Source organism: Phyllostomus hastatus, unplaced genomic scaffold (genome assembly GCF_019186645.2).
Source record: "Phyllostomus hastatus isolate PE091 unplaced genomic scaffold, TTU_PhHast_1.1 phas_scaffold_39, whole genome shotgun sequence".
NCBI classification, from domain to species: Eukaryota; Metazoa; Chordata; class Mammalia; order Chiroptera; family Phyllostomidae; genus Phyllostomus; species Phyllostomus hastatus.
The window spans coordinates 10,804,995-10,820,819 of NW_025334028.1; positions in this window are offsets into that span (position 1 = coordinate 10,804,995).

The following is a 15,825-nucleotide window of genomic DNA, read 5'->3' on the forward strand; positions in this document are numbered from 1 at the left end:
ACAAGGTGCTGGCTCGGGAGTGACAGATCATGTAGAACAAGGGTCCCCAACTGCTGGGCTGCAGACCAGTGCTGGTTTGTGGCCGAGAGGGAAGCTTTCCTGAGCTCCACCCCCTGTCTCTTCCCTCCCTGTCCTCTCAACTTGTTCACAGCAGGAGGTGAGAGGCAGGGAGCAAGAGAAGCTCCTCCGAGCTCTGCCTCCTGACCCCACTAACAACTCCTGAGTTCCACCTCCTGTCCCCTCTCTCCCACCCCCGTCAAAGCCCCCATCCGTGGAAACACCAGCCTGTGATGCCAAAAATGTTGGGGACCACTGATCTGGAACATGACACACAAAAATGAAAAAGAAATCTGAGATACTGGACAACCCACTTAATGCATAACCCTCACAATAACTCCATGAGGCAGCTAATAGTTTTATATCCACTTTACATGTGAGGAGACTGAAATACAGAAGGGTTGAGTGAGATGCCCAAGATCCTACAGCTGGTAAGTGTCAAGCCAGGATCTGAATCCAAACCATCTGACTTCAGAGCCCATTCCCATACCTATGCATATTATTATTATTAAGTCAAGTGCTATAGCAGAAGTTGCAGAGGGATAAGGAAGATCTAGGTCATGACTAGGAAAAAAACAGTTATAGCAAACAAGCTAGAACCAGAAATGACTAAGATACCACCCAAATATAATAAAGTAAAGCATTCTCTGTTTTGAGGAGGTGGATAATTAGATCTTTCTATTAAGTGGTTTAGGAACTATCCAAGCATCAGACACTTGGGTTACACATAGCAGTCACTTTCACTTCAAGGTTGCAAGGGAGAGAAATTATTGTGGCAGAAAAGTAGCTTTAAGGGAAACACAGGAACAAAAGAAAAATTTCCTTCCCTCTTTCCTTTCTCTCCTTCCCTTCTACACACATACTGAAACATACAATCTTCTTTCAGCTTCTGATATTTATTGAGAATAATCAAAGAAAACTGGCAAAGACATTAAACTCAACACATCATAGCAAGGAACTAAATTAGAGAATTTCATATAGCTAAGATTGCCTATCAAGATAGCTTGGGTAACAGATAGCTTTTTAATTAATTTTAAAAGCTAGTTGCTTCAATACATAATTTGAGATTCCCTTGGAAGTTTTGTGAGCCATAAAATATCTTTTTTGTCAATCAAATTACCACTACATCTGCCATTAGATCTTCCCTCATTTGAATATTATAGATTTTCAGAGGGTCTCCTATAAGTTTCAACAACAGGACAGGCTAAGCTGTGCAGACTCCCCTCACATTACCAACATAACAAAGTGCTGAATAAACTATAACCACCAAATTACATTACATAGCTGGGAAATAATTCATGAGAAAGATCAGTCTCAAGTGCCAGAGACACAGCAGAAACTCAAAGCCAGAGATGAAACTGAGGAGCCAGTGCCATGGGTCTGGACCTCGGGGCCAGGAGAGACACACAGAACCTCAGGTCCTGGAGGAGGCTTTCTCCTAAGCAGGAAGCCTCAGGGAAAAGATAGAATCCACCCAGGTGGAAAAAAATTCTCCCCTGAATAATTAACACCCCAAGGCTGAACCATGCTTGGATGTATTTTTGAATTTTAAAAAATTTATATATAGTAATTGGCATAGGCATACACAAATAGACAAATAGAAAGTATCTGAGATACCAGAAAGAAACCACATATACATGGGAACTGAAGATTTGGCACAGATCACTTAAAAAATACCAAAGGAAGATTATACTTTCAGGGATCATTTCTATAGTTCGTTAAAGGTATCAGAGGAAAAGGGTGGGGTGGCTAATGAATGCTGGTAGGCATATTTGACTAAGAAAAGATAAAATAAACTTAGATCTATATTTCACACAATATCCAAAAATAATCCAGATAGATCAAAAACACATAAGTAAAAATCAAATCTTTCAAAGAACATATAGAATATTTTTGTGACATTTGGTTATGAGATTATTTCTTAGAATATGGCATTAAATGCACAAACCACAAAGAAAGGGATTGGGAAACTTGGTGTGGTACATTACACCACTGGGAAATATTTGCTGCCCCCCATACCAGGTTCACCTGTGGCAGGTTATACACCCTCCCTCAGCCCATCACTTGCTTTGGCCATTGGAATGCAGATATTGAGTGATGCCCTTGCCACTTGTAAACAGAGAAGCCTTAAGAGTCTGCACATCTCTGTTTTCTCTCTGACATAAGACTGGCCTGTTCAAAATTGGAGCTGCATCTTTAGCTATGGTCCCTGGAGTAAAAAAAAAATGTGTAAAAGAGTCTGTCAACCCATGTGAATGTAGGCAAAGAAATTAACTTTATTTATAGTAAACCCTCAGATTTGGGAGTTCTGTTACTAGGATATGATTTACCTTACGCTGACAGGAACACTTGGCTACATTCAGTCTAAAAACTCCGTGGGCATGTGTGTGTGTGATACTATAAGCAAACAGATTTGGTATAGATATTTTCAATGTATATAATCAACTAAGAAATTATTACATGGAAACATGAGAAATATCTATAATTCAATAAGAAAAAAAACTCCAGAAAAAAATTAACGAAGGCCATGAATAGCTATATCACAAAGTAAAACAAATTAATATTCTATAAAAATAACTAAAGTAAATCCAGCCTCATTACTAATCAGGAACTAAAACTTAAAACAAAATGGTTTACCAGTTTATGCCTAACAATATGCCAAAAATTTTAGTCTAGTAATATAAAATGAGGAGCAAAAGATATTGTCAAAGACTACCATTAGAGAGGGGTAAATATGAATTGGTACAACTTTGTTAGAGGAAAATCTGACAGTATCTTTTAAATTAGTAAAGGCACTTTGAGAAAAATGTGATAATATCTAGTAAAGTTCCAGAAACTCCACTTTTAGGTCTATACCCTGAAGAAACTCTTTTACGTCTACATAAGTTCAAAGGTACACACCAAAAAGACCTTAATTTTTGTAATAGGAAAAAATTTTAAAAACCTAAGTGTTAGTCATAGATAGATATCTGCAGATTTATTTCTATATGACATATATACTATGGATACATACATATATACTGAATGATATCACTTAGTAAATTTAAAATACATCAAGCAATATTGTGTGTGTGTTTCATGGGTCATACATGCCCAACAAAATCTAAAAACACGAAAAACATGGCAGAGAGAGAGAGAAATGTACCTCAATGTAGTAGAGAGCTTTTGAAAGAAAGATGAAGTAAAATAGGTTGTGGGGGTCCACTGTGTCTGGAGTAGATATTTCTTTTTAAAATGTTCTGAAGCAAATATGGCCAAAAAATGTCAACATTTGTAAATCAGTGAATAGTAACAATGCTGAGTTTTACTGGAGCCCTGTGATCCTGGAAAACAACCATGTTTAAAGAAATCCCCCCACCCCCATCCTTATGTGTTCAAGAAAATCACTTACTGAAAAGAACCCCTGCTCCTCATGTAAATTAGATAAGATTCATGGATGTCCCCCTTGTTTAACTTAGAGAGGCCCAGATACAGAATTCCTATTCCTGTTCCTTGCCTCCAAATCCCCATTCTTTGTCTCCTAAATGATTAGCCGAACTGCCTGTCCCCAGTAATCGGAACAAAATGCTTGTTAAACTGTGGTTTACTTCTCTCCTACCCCCAGGTCCCTGAAAGTTGGCCAGTGGTCAACTGCTCCTTTACAGGGCCTCCTGAGAATACACTGGCCTCGGAGTGAACTGTTCTTAGCTCTGTGATCCCATCTTGCTACCCTTTCCCACATTGTTCTTTCTAGCCATTTTACTCCCTTCTAGAAAAGAAAATCCCTTTTCTCCCTCTGGAGGTATTTAACTCTTGAGATGTTTGTAGATCTTCTGGTCAAACATTCTCCTTATTTCAATAGTCCCTTTCCCTATGTTGCAATAATCTTCTCAAATAAAGTTTCTCTTTACTAAGTCCGGATTTTTTTTGTTGTTGTTTGGCAATCCAGGTATATGTACTTTTTTGCATTTTGAACATTTCATAATACAAAATAGAGTTTGAGGAATTCCTTATTGAATTGAAAAATAGTGCAAAAATTGAAACTGAATGGTTTTTCAAAATGTCTTCATAAAAATATCAACTGAACTCAGGTCATACCAACTCTCTAGGAGAGGTAGGATTAGAATTCCTGATTGACCAGGCTGGTCGGGGGACTCCAATGACATACAACTGAAGGAACTGAGATTGTTAAACATGGGGGGTAAAGACTCAACTTGGCAAAACAGCTGCCTTCAAATATATGAAGGATTGTTTTGTGGGAAATGGAATAGGAAGTTTCTACATGTTGCCATTAGGTAAAACTGTGATCCATAAATGGAAGCTTCAGGAAGACTTCACCACAATCTAATAAAGAATTATCCAACAGTATTGTCACAAGGTGGAATGGGCTACCTTAAGAGTCTTAAGTTCCTCACCAGTGCCAGTGTCCAGACATAATCTGTATGAACCCCTAGAACGAGAATATTGAACAAGGTTGCTAGACCAGCTTCTGGATCCTACAATTCCATCTACTGGATAATGCAGAGAGCACCTATTTTAAGAACTAAGCAATCACTTATCACCAAAATTTTTCAACTGCCCATAATTTCCAATTTCATTAAGTTCAAGTATCAGAAAGAGGATAGTAATTCATCCCATTGGAATATGTATGTTTATGATGTTTTTAAGAAGAGAAAGAGCAAAGTCAAAGCAATCAATAAACAAAAGAAGTCATTCTCTTACCAGAATATGCACACAGAAGGAAACAAAAAGAACTTTAACTCCCAAACACCAGGTGTAGCTTTTGCTTCTGTCTTTAATAGTGCTGCATCATTTTAATGCTTTTATGAAGGGGAGAGAAGAGAATTGTAAAAACTATGAATTCTCCATCAAGAAAGTATTTGATGGCTACATGTTGGATAGGGCACTGAGAGGCTTTTTAAAAAAGCCATAACAGGAAACTCTGAATGGACATATCAATCAATCCAACATAATCTATACAATACAAATTTCTGGAATAGCAAAAGAAAGTGATAGCTGATTTAAGACTTAAGCAACTCCATTAGAGGAAAAAAAATGTTTTGCAGATTTGTTTGTCAGTTACTTTTATATTCCAGCCTGGATGATGATGAAAGCCCCACATGGGGTATAATTATATTTCACAGAAGCTGTTCATGTTTCAAATTTGCCCTTAATATAAAGCAGCCAAGAGAGGAAATTATGTTTAATAAGACATCTGGCTTTCAAATGAAGATACATCCCATTTTTAATCTAAAATAATTTAAATTGGGTTAGTAATTGAAATGTAAACTTGATGTCATTTGGAGTTTCCTGTTCCAAAGAATTATGTTTACAAAAAAATACCAGAATATTTTCATGGCATAAGATTATTCTTTTATCTAATGTATCAAAAGTCTGAATAGATACTTTAATATTAACATCTGCCAAGAGAACTTAACTTCTTTTTATTCATGTATTTGCTTTACTAACAAAGCAAATAACAAAGATATTTGTTTTATCCTATGCTCTTTACTTTAATATTTATCTATTTATTCATTCTATCCATTCATTTTCTCTGAAGTTAATGGATTTATTTATACCTTCTTGTGTTAAATAAAATTTTTTAACTGCTCACATTTAGTGTCCCTTATGTTTCTGCTTCCCTTTCTCTGATCCTATATCTAACTCTGTCCTTATTCTATCCTTACAATGAAAAGGACTCATAACTGGTACCAAAGGAAAGACTTAAATGTGAGCAGAGCCCTCTTGGCCTTCCAGTCAAGATGTCGACACGGGTAAACACAGCTGGCCTCCTCACACAACCACATCAAAATTACAATGAAATTATAAAACAACCATCACTCAGAACTGTCAGAAATTGAGCTGAATGGAAGTCTAACAACTACAGATTTAAAGAAAAAGAACATCCATCCAAACTGGTAGGAGGGGTGGGGAAACTGAACAGGTTGGTCCCATATCCATGTGTGGTGGATGAAAATTCAGGAAGGATGTCACTGGATTGAGGAGTCCCAGACCCACACCAGGCCCCCCAGCCAAGGGTTCCAGTGCCAGGAAGATAAGTCCCCATAATTTCTGGCTGCAAAAACCATCAGGGACTATGTCTATGGAAGAAACTTCTGGAGTCCCAACCAGTTCCTCTTAAGAACCCACACACAGACTCACTCCCTTTGAGCCCCAGCATTGGGGTAATAGCTTGAAAGACACCAGTGGCATACAGGGAAGAACTGAAGTGTCTGACAACAAGGCAGGAGCTAAGGACAGCTTTCTCCCAGACTGAAAGGCAGGCAGATGCCATTGTCCCTTTTCTAAACTCTTCCCCCGCAAAGCCAAAGAGCTGCCAGGCAGTTGCCATATATGAGACTCCATCAACCTGGCTAACCCTGTTTGTCCCACCCTGGAGATACCCTGAGACACTAGCCCACCCAACTTACATCTATTAGCAGTAGCTTTTCCGTATGAATGGCTGGTCTTGGCTCATGCTTCACAACTTCATAAATTCTCTCAAACAAGCAACAGCCAGCCATACAGTGACCCTCCTACCCCCATATCTCTTGCTAAGTGGCCCCAGGCGTGGCAATAGAAACAGCAAGCCTAGATTCACAGCTTGGCTTCGCCTGGGAATCTCCAAGCCCAGCACAAGTAGCAGCCTCCTCTATAGCTCATTCAGTGTGGCTCTGGGCAAAACACAGGTGGAGGCTGACCTTGGCCTGCACCACCCAGGGAATGCCAGGGTCTGCACACTGGTGGGCAGCTATACACCACATCAGAGCACCACCACCTGGCCCCTGAACAAATGATCCTCCACAGAGGGCAGAGGTGGTGATCAGTGGTCACAGACAATTCCTTACAGCTGACTAGCCTGGGTAAATCCCTCCCATTAACTTGCCAACAGCAACCAAGGCTCAACTACTAGAGGAGGGTGTACTCAACCCACATGAGGGCACACCTCGAGTACCCATCTTGGGTGATAAGGGAGGCTGTACCACAGGACCCTACAGGATACCTACTACATTAAGCCACACTACAAAGACAGGGAGTCATAGCAGCTCTACCTAATACATAGAAACAAACACAGACAGGCTGCCGAAATGAGGAGACAAGGAAATATGGCCCAAATAAAAGAAAAGAAAAAACTCCAGAACAGAACTAAACAAAATGGAAATAAACAATCTATGAGATGCAGAGTTCAAAATATTGGTTATAAGGATGCTCAGGGAACTTAGTGATGACTTCAGTAGCATAAAAAAGATTCAATGAGAAATGAAGGATATAGTCATTGAAGTAAAGAACAATTTACAAAGAAACAAGAGTAGAGTAATGAAGCTGAGAATTAAATCAATGATTTGGAACTTAAGTGGGAAAAAAATTGGAATAACAAGAAGAAAAAAGAATTTTAAAAAATGAGAATAAGGTAAGCAGCCTCCGGGACAACTTCAAGCATTCCAACATTTGAATCATAGGGATGCCAGAAGGAGAAGAGGAAGAGCAAGAAATTGGAAATCTATTTGAGAAAATAATGAAAGAAAACTTCCATAATTTGTGGAAGGAAATAGACATGCTGGTCCAGGAAGCAGAGAGAGTCCCAATCAAGTTGGACCCAAAGAGAACCACACAAAGATACATCACAAAATTCCAAGGGTTAAAGATAAAGAATCTTAAAAGCAGCAAGAGAAAAGCAGTTACTTGTCTACAGGGGAGTTCTGATAGCACTGTCAGCTGATTTCTCAAAAGAAACTTTGCAGGCTAGAAGGGATTGGCAAGAAATATTCAAAGTCATGAAAAGCAGAGACCTACAGCCAAGATTACTCTACCCAGGTACATCATTCAGAATTGAAGGGCAGATAAAGAGCTTCCCACACAAGGAAAAACTAAAGGAGTTCATCATCACCAAACCATTATTAAATGAATGTTAAAGGGACATAATTAAGGAAAAGAAGATCAAAACTATGATTAATAAAATGGTAATAAGTACATATCTATCAACTATTGAATCTAAAAAACAAACTAAGCAAATAAGAAGTACAGAAACAGAATCAGGGATTGGGAGGACATTTTGATGTTTGCCAGATGGGAGGGTGTTGGAGCAAATGGGTGAAGAGGTGAGGGGATTAAGAAGTAGAGACAGATAGTTACAGAATAGTCATGGGGATGTAAAGTACAATATAGGAAATGAGGTAGCCAAAGAACCTATACACATGACTCATGGATGTGAAAGATGGTGTGGGGATTTCCTGAGAGAGTGGAGGGTACTGAGTGGAGTGGGGAAAGGGGGGAAAATTTGTGACAACTGTAATAGCATAATCTATAAAATATAATTTAAAAAAGAAGTACAATCAATAAACATATTTTTAAAAATAAACATGAACAGAAGGAATTATTTTGCATTTAGAAGATCCTCTCATAAAAAGAGAGTTCTAAAATGGTATCATGGAAGATAGTTAAATGGAAATAAAGAATAAAAGAATGCCGGAATAAACTGAAACAAAAGTCAGGCCACTCAAAATCTGGAAATTAAGACAAGTGGCTATGACAGGAAGTAAAATAAAGTCAACTATAAGTTCTATTCTAACTAAATGATTTATTGACATTTTGTTACAAATTAGTAATTTAATATTTAGGGCTTATTGTACAACTGCAATAAAAACATAATGCTATGGGGAAATTATCATTAAGAAAAAAAATTTTGTTTCATAAGTGTTCGGCTGATCTAGTCTTACAAAATAAGAGATAAATCCATGAAAACTGAATCTAGTGGAAGCCTACACCCAAAAAATCTCTTCTCAAAATAATTGGCCTCTTCTGTCTTCTTTCAATTGTACATACTTTTATTTCTGAGTTTATTTGAATAATAAAGTTGACTATATGAAGAAGGATGTTCCTCAAAATATAAAATGTTTTACCACATTATTCCTTCTTTCATGTATGCTATAATACAGATTTTGTGAAGATCAATAGAGTTAATATATTTGTTAGCATGCTGAAACACAGCTGGCTTAATCAAAATGCCTGAAATTTTTTTTTTGGCCTGCAGCAAAAATTGATATATAATTACTATAATGTATGTGCTATATTTTTTTACCTTTTTTTACAAGATGAACCAGGTGATTTCTGGGTAACTTTTCAATATTAATCAAGAAATGTAATTGTATAAGCTGAATATATAAATAAAATATGTGGAATTTAGAATAATTTAAGAATTTGCCTTTAAATAAAATTATAGTCATTTAATTTTTAAAACTCTAGGAATTGGTTTCCAGACAGGAGTGGAGTTAGGAGGTTCAGGCAAAAAGGTGAAGGGATTAAGAAGTACTAATAGGCAGTTACAAAATAGTCATGGGGATGTACAGTACAGCCTAGGAAATATAGTCAATAATATTATAACAACTATGTATGGTTCGACGTGTGTACTAGACTTATTGGGGGGATCACTTATGCTGTACATGGGAAACTAATATGCTGAATGTCAACTGTAATTTTAAAAAAGAAAAGAAAAACAAATAACAATCTTCATTAAATGTCCATTTTGGGCTGTGTGTGAATTTCTCTGGGATATATTCCCAGGATTGGGATTTCTGGATCATAAGGTGCAAAAATATGTTGATTAAATTCTTCCAGACCACTCTGCATAATGGTTGGGTGGGGTGACATTATGGGTTTTGTTGTAGTTATTGAGTAAATCACATAGCAACATTCATCAGATATAAACCAATTATAATAATAAACTTATTGTATATATTAAATTGAGTTACAATACAGGAGACTGAAATGCCTCATATATCAAATTCTAATTTCAGTTGTTCTTAACCTTTAAACTGAAGGACATACCAAGTTAAAAAGGTTTCCTTTTTAGAAGATAGAATTCTGAGAAGTACAGAGGTATATTGATTATAGAAGTTCACTTTAGGTCATTTAAATGCCTTTTTTCAGTAAACTAATATTATGTCTTCTACAAATTTATTTTCCCACAATGTTTTTAAACCAGTATAAACAATTCTAAACAGTATTTATGGATCTTGTTAAGAGAGCTTCAAGTACTTACGGCTTAAGAGGTTTATTCAATTATAGATTTGTGAACATTTGAAGGGAGTGGTTCAGCATTTTACTTATACAAGGAGGGAAAAATTAAAGACTGCAGAGAAAAGGTAATGTTGCAGACTGGAGAAAAAGGGTAAAATTCATAAACATTAAAAACTTTATACAGACAACTATATAGGGAGGAAATTCCCTGGCATTTTTCATTGGACATAATGTCATTTTTCATTTACTTATATTTGGCAACAAAAAAATGCTGTTTCTTTAAAAATTATGTCTTACCACATGTATGAGGACCACACCAAGACACATCATAATTAAAATGCCAACGGTTAAAGATAAAGAGAGAAAGCTTTGAAATATTTCTAAAATGTTTTGCTTAGAAGTAGTGATCATAGATTTCCAGTTGAGATAGAAGCATAGGTAAACATGCCTCGCCTCTGCACACAACTATAGGAAAAAATACAACTACACTAAAAAACAAATACCACCCAGAATTGTCAGAAAATTGAGCTGTGTGGAAGTCCAACAACCAAGTATTTGAAGAAGTCACATTGACCCAGATGGGTAGGAAGAGTGGAGGTGTGGTGAGGTGTGGTGAGGTGTGGAGAGGTGTAGAGATGCAGAGTGGTACAGAGAGGCGGGGAGATAGGAACAGGCAGTCCCACATCCACATACGGTGGATAAAAAAAATGGGAGGAATACCTCGAGAGTGAGGAATCCCAGCCCCACACCAGACCATCAAGCCCAGGGTCCCAGCACCAGGAAGATAAGTCCCTATAATGTCTGGCTACAAAAACCAGTGGGGGTTGGGTGGCAGAATAAACTGCGTCCTCTTAAAGGGCCGCAGTGGACTTAATGACTCACACAGACCAACCTCTGGGATTCAGCACCAAGGCAACAGCTGGAAGGTCACCAGTGGCATATGGCGAGAAAGTGAAGTGCAAGTGGGAAGTCAGCTTCCTCCCAGGCAATACTCTAGAGGCCAGACAGTGGTGCTGTTCTCTCTGTGAGCCCTCCCCCACACAGAGCAGTGGCTCGGGTTGCCCTGCCCTGGCAATTACCTCAAGTTCTGCCTAATACAACTTAACAGGTGCACTAAGATAGGGAGTTAAAGCAGCTCTACCTAATACACAAAAACAAACACAGGGAAGCTGCCAAAATGAGTAGATGAAGAAATATGGCCCAAGTGAAAGAATAGAACAAAACTCCAGAAAAAGAACTAAATGAAATGGAGATAAGCAACCTATCAGAGGCACAGTTCAAAACACTGATTATCAGGATGCTACGGGAACTCACTGGATACTTCAACACCACAAAAAAGACCCAGGTAGAAATGAAGGTTGTGTTAAGTGAAATAAAGAAAATCTACAAGGAAGCAATAGTGGAGGGAATGAAGCCAAAAATCAAATCAATGATTTGGGACACAAGGAAGGAAAAAGTATTCAATCAGAAAAGCAGGGAGAAAAAAGAATTTTAAAAAATTAGGATAGGCTTAGGAACCTCTGGGACATGTTTAAAGGTACCAACATTGAACCATAGAGGTACCAGAAGGAGAAGAAGAAGAGCAAGAAATTGAAAACTTATTTGAAAAAATAATGAAAGAAAACTTCCCTAATTTGGTGATGGAAATAGACATACAAGTCCAGGAAACACAGAGACTTCCAAACAAGATGAACACAAAGAGGACCACAACAAGACACATTAAATTAAAACGTGAAAGTTTAAAGATAAAGAGAGAATCTTAAAACAGCAAGAGAAAAGCAAATAGTTACCTACAAAAGTGTACCCATAAAACTACCAGCTGATTTCTCAAAACAAACTTTGCAAGCTAGGAGGAACTGGCAAGACGTATTCAAAGTGATGAAAAGCAAGGACCTACAACCTAGATTATGCTATCCAACAAAGTTATCATTAAGAATTGAAGGGTAGATGAAGTGCTTCCCAAGGTAACACTAAAGGAGCTCATCACCATCAAGCCATTATTACATGAAATGTTAAAGGGAATTATATAAGAAAGAGAAGATGAAAATGATGAACACTAAAATGGCAATAAATTCACATCTATCAATATTTGAATCCAAATAACAAACTAAGCAAACAAGCAGAACAGGAATAGAATCATAGTTATGGAGATCATTTGGAGAGTTATCAGTTGGGAGGGGGAAGGGGAGAAATGAGAGGAACAGTACAGGGACTAAGAAGCATAAATTGGTAGATACAAAATAGACAGGGGATATTAAGAACAGTATAGGCAATGGAATAATCAAAGAACTAGATACATGAACCATGGACATGAACTAATGGGGGGATTGCTGGAGGGAAACGGGGTACCAGACACAGGGGGGAAGAAAGGGGAGAAATTGGGACAACTGTAATAGCATAGTTAGTAAAATATATTTTTTAAAAGAAGTAAAATCATAATATATGTTGAAACCAAAAATATTGTTGTTGTTGTTTTTAGGGTCAGAAACAGCCAGATTTTAATGATTACCACACATCAACCTCAGACGTGACCTTAAGGCAGCAGGATTAAATTTTTCCAAAAGAGGAAGTGAGTGAGCTACTGTGAAGGTTTTTTAATTGCCAAGATTCCACTCCAACTAGAATAAGTATTTAGAGATTTATACATATCACAAGTTTTTCAAGTGACTCATAGCTAGAAAGTACAGTCAGATTTTATATTGCTGAGTCTTAGAATTGGAAAGAGATCAGGAAATCTCTCTCCTCCTCTATCCCAAGCCTAGTTTTTTCTACTCCTTCACACTCATGACCAAAACACAGCTAAACCTCCCAACTCCAGCATATTTATTAACTCATTTGCACTTCTGTGTCCCAATTACAAATCTCCATTAGAGAGAATCTAAACTGGATGGTTCTGATATCCATCCCTCCTGTGCCTATTAGCTGAGATCAGAGAGGAACAAGGACTTGTAATACCCATAACTTCAGTAACCCATCTTCTGTTCGGAAATGGGGTGTTCCAGAGAAGTGAGGTGATTTGAAATAATTTATTATCCCCCAGAGATAAGAATGATTAACTGATTGTTCCTAAATAGGTTTTTATGCATATACATGTGCTATACTATTCACAAATGGGATCACTTATTACATATTATTTAGCAACTTATTTTTTATTTTTAAACTTTACAGTGTGTCTTGTATATACTTTCATCACCAATTCAATCTCATTTATCTTTGGATGCTTTTGACATATAATAGACACTTGATTATTATTTGTTAGAAATAAGTAAGGTAGGTATAAATAACTGTTAGGAGATAAACTGAGGCATGTTAACATTTTTAAGAGTTGAATTGAGCAAAAATGGATTCCATTGAGGCAGCACCAAACAGGAAGTGGTTTGGAGCTCTCTGCAGACAGGAGCCAGTGGAAAGACATATAGAGAAAGCGCACAAGAAAAAAAAAGAAATTATTTAATCAGCTGCAGCTTAAAGCCTAGTGAGCTGTTTGTAACTGGTTGTCCTTAAGCTTTGACAGCATAACTTTGAGTCATTTACAGGCTTGGATTTTGGTTTGCTTGCAGCCAAGACATTAGAGCCCCCACAGTGTAATGATCTCTCGGTTAAGGGAACCTACGTTTGATTATTTTTCTGGCTAATATGGACATTTCTAAAGATTCTTGCACAGCAATTTTTGACAGATTGAACAGTGAGTGTTAAAATAGCTTGTATGTATAATAATTGAGACACCCCAAGGCTGAATATACAATATTGGAATTAATACACAGCTTTAAAAAGCAAAACAAATGAATTTACCTATTGTTATATAATTAAATAAATCCAAATGAAATATTTAAATTGTTGTCCTTCAAAAGCATAGATATGTCCAAATGTTATTCAGCACTTTCCATTATCTATTGTCTCTGGCAGAATACATAGAGAGTATTTTCTTGCCCTGAATATCATACTGGCTCCTAAAAATATTTCATCCTTCATCATCACCCTGGACCACCTCATCCTGCTGCACCCATTTAGCTCACAAAGGTAGAAAGTGTGAGGAAGGCAAACTTGACTGATATAGCACCTGACACAAAGTGAGCATTCCAAAGTAGCCTGACTGGACACATAAATGAAGAAATCTGTAATAAATGAGTCAACACATCTTGACAGTTCTTCAGTCAATACACCCTTCCTTTGTCTGTAAATACACCCTTCCATTCTGCCACAAAATGAAGAAAACAAACGTTTGGAAATGAAGGTGATAAAATATGTAGCCATGGGCATTAAAATCCAATCGCCATTACCCTTGTCAGTGTTCAGTTTGTCAGAGGCAGCTTTGAAGCCAAAGAATTTATAATGTGGAAGTTGTGAAAGTAGAAGAATAAAAACCTTTACTACTATTATTCCCACATCTAAAATTCTGTTTCTACAACTTGCAACCACAATTTCTCTTGCTCACCCTTTAGCTCCTTTAAAAATGTTTGGTGTTGTTCTCAGCCATTATTTGAGTGCTGACCCCAGGTGGGACTCGATGAACTCTTCAGAAAGTCTCCACCCAGGAGCAAGTGAAGTGCTTAAGGAGGCTTATTTGTTCTCAAGGCTAAACAACCACTTAGTCCATTATAATGGAAAGAGGGATTTAAAGGCAAGTTTGTGCTGCTGGAAACAGGTGCCTAAGAATATGACTATTTTACAATTTTGAGAAAGCAAGAAATTCAAATTAACCCGTGAAGCCATCTGTTCAAAACCACCAACCTGACAAGCAAAGCAGTAAGTACTTCTTATTCAACTCTAGACTGCTTGATTCTCTACGTTCTTGCCACTTTGAGTGATTTCCCTTTATTACTTTGAAGTCAAGTGGAAGTAAATCATGCAGTTTTAGTAATTCTAAATGAAAAGCCACTGGAAAGAAAGCCCTGGCTGGCGTAGCTCAGTGGATTGAGCTCGGGCTGCGAACCAAAGTGTCCCAGGTTCGATTCCCAGTCAGGGCACATGGCTGGGTTGCAGGCCACGGCCCCCAACTACCACACATTGATGTTTCTCTCTCTCTCTTTCTCCTTCCCTTCCCTCTCTAAAAATAAATAAATAAAATCTTTAAAAAAAAGAAAAAAAAAGAAAAGCCACTGGAAAGAAAAACAGTAATAAAAGAGAAGTGGGAAATACTGCAGCTTATTGGAAATCAAACTTTTCCCAAAATTTATTATCTATATCACAATACAGTTAAGTATATATTACAAGGAGAGAATTCACTGTAAATAATTTAACGCGGCCTTATTTATTCACAAAAATTCTTACTAGACTAACAAGTTATAAAATAGGTGTTTTGTTTGCTGAACAGTACACTTCTGCCTCGATTATAGGGACATAGGTCAAATGGACATTGTTTTTATAGCTCTTAAGTTCTCCCCTGTGCCTTACACAATGGTAGGTGATTTGTAAACTGTCAGTTAAAATTGTATGCTACTCAATGCTTAGTGCCACTGGATTTTATTTCAAACAATAGTCAGTTCAACAACATAAATCCTGCTTGTAGATTCAAATGCTGTATTAGCTCAGTGTCCCAAATACCACACTCCTCTTTTTCTATATGCTCCTTACCCCCATTTCTAGTGCCATGGTATGAGACGAGGGAAGCAGAGAAGAAAAGGGGGTGGGAGAGGCAGACAGAAAACTCCTGCCACTCTAAAGGACCACAGCCTGTTCCAACAAAGACAAACACACTATTGACTGACTTGCCTCTTCCAATAAGCATTGTTGTGACAAAAGAAATTACCTAAAGCATCTACAAACTACAAA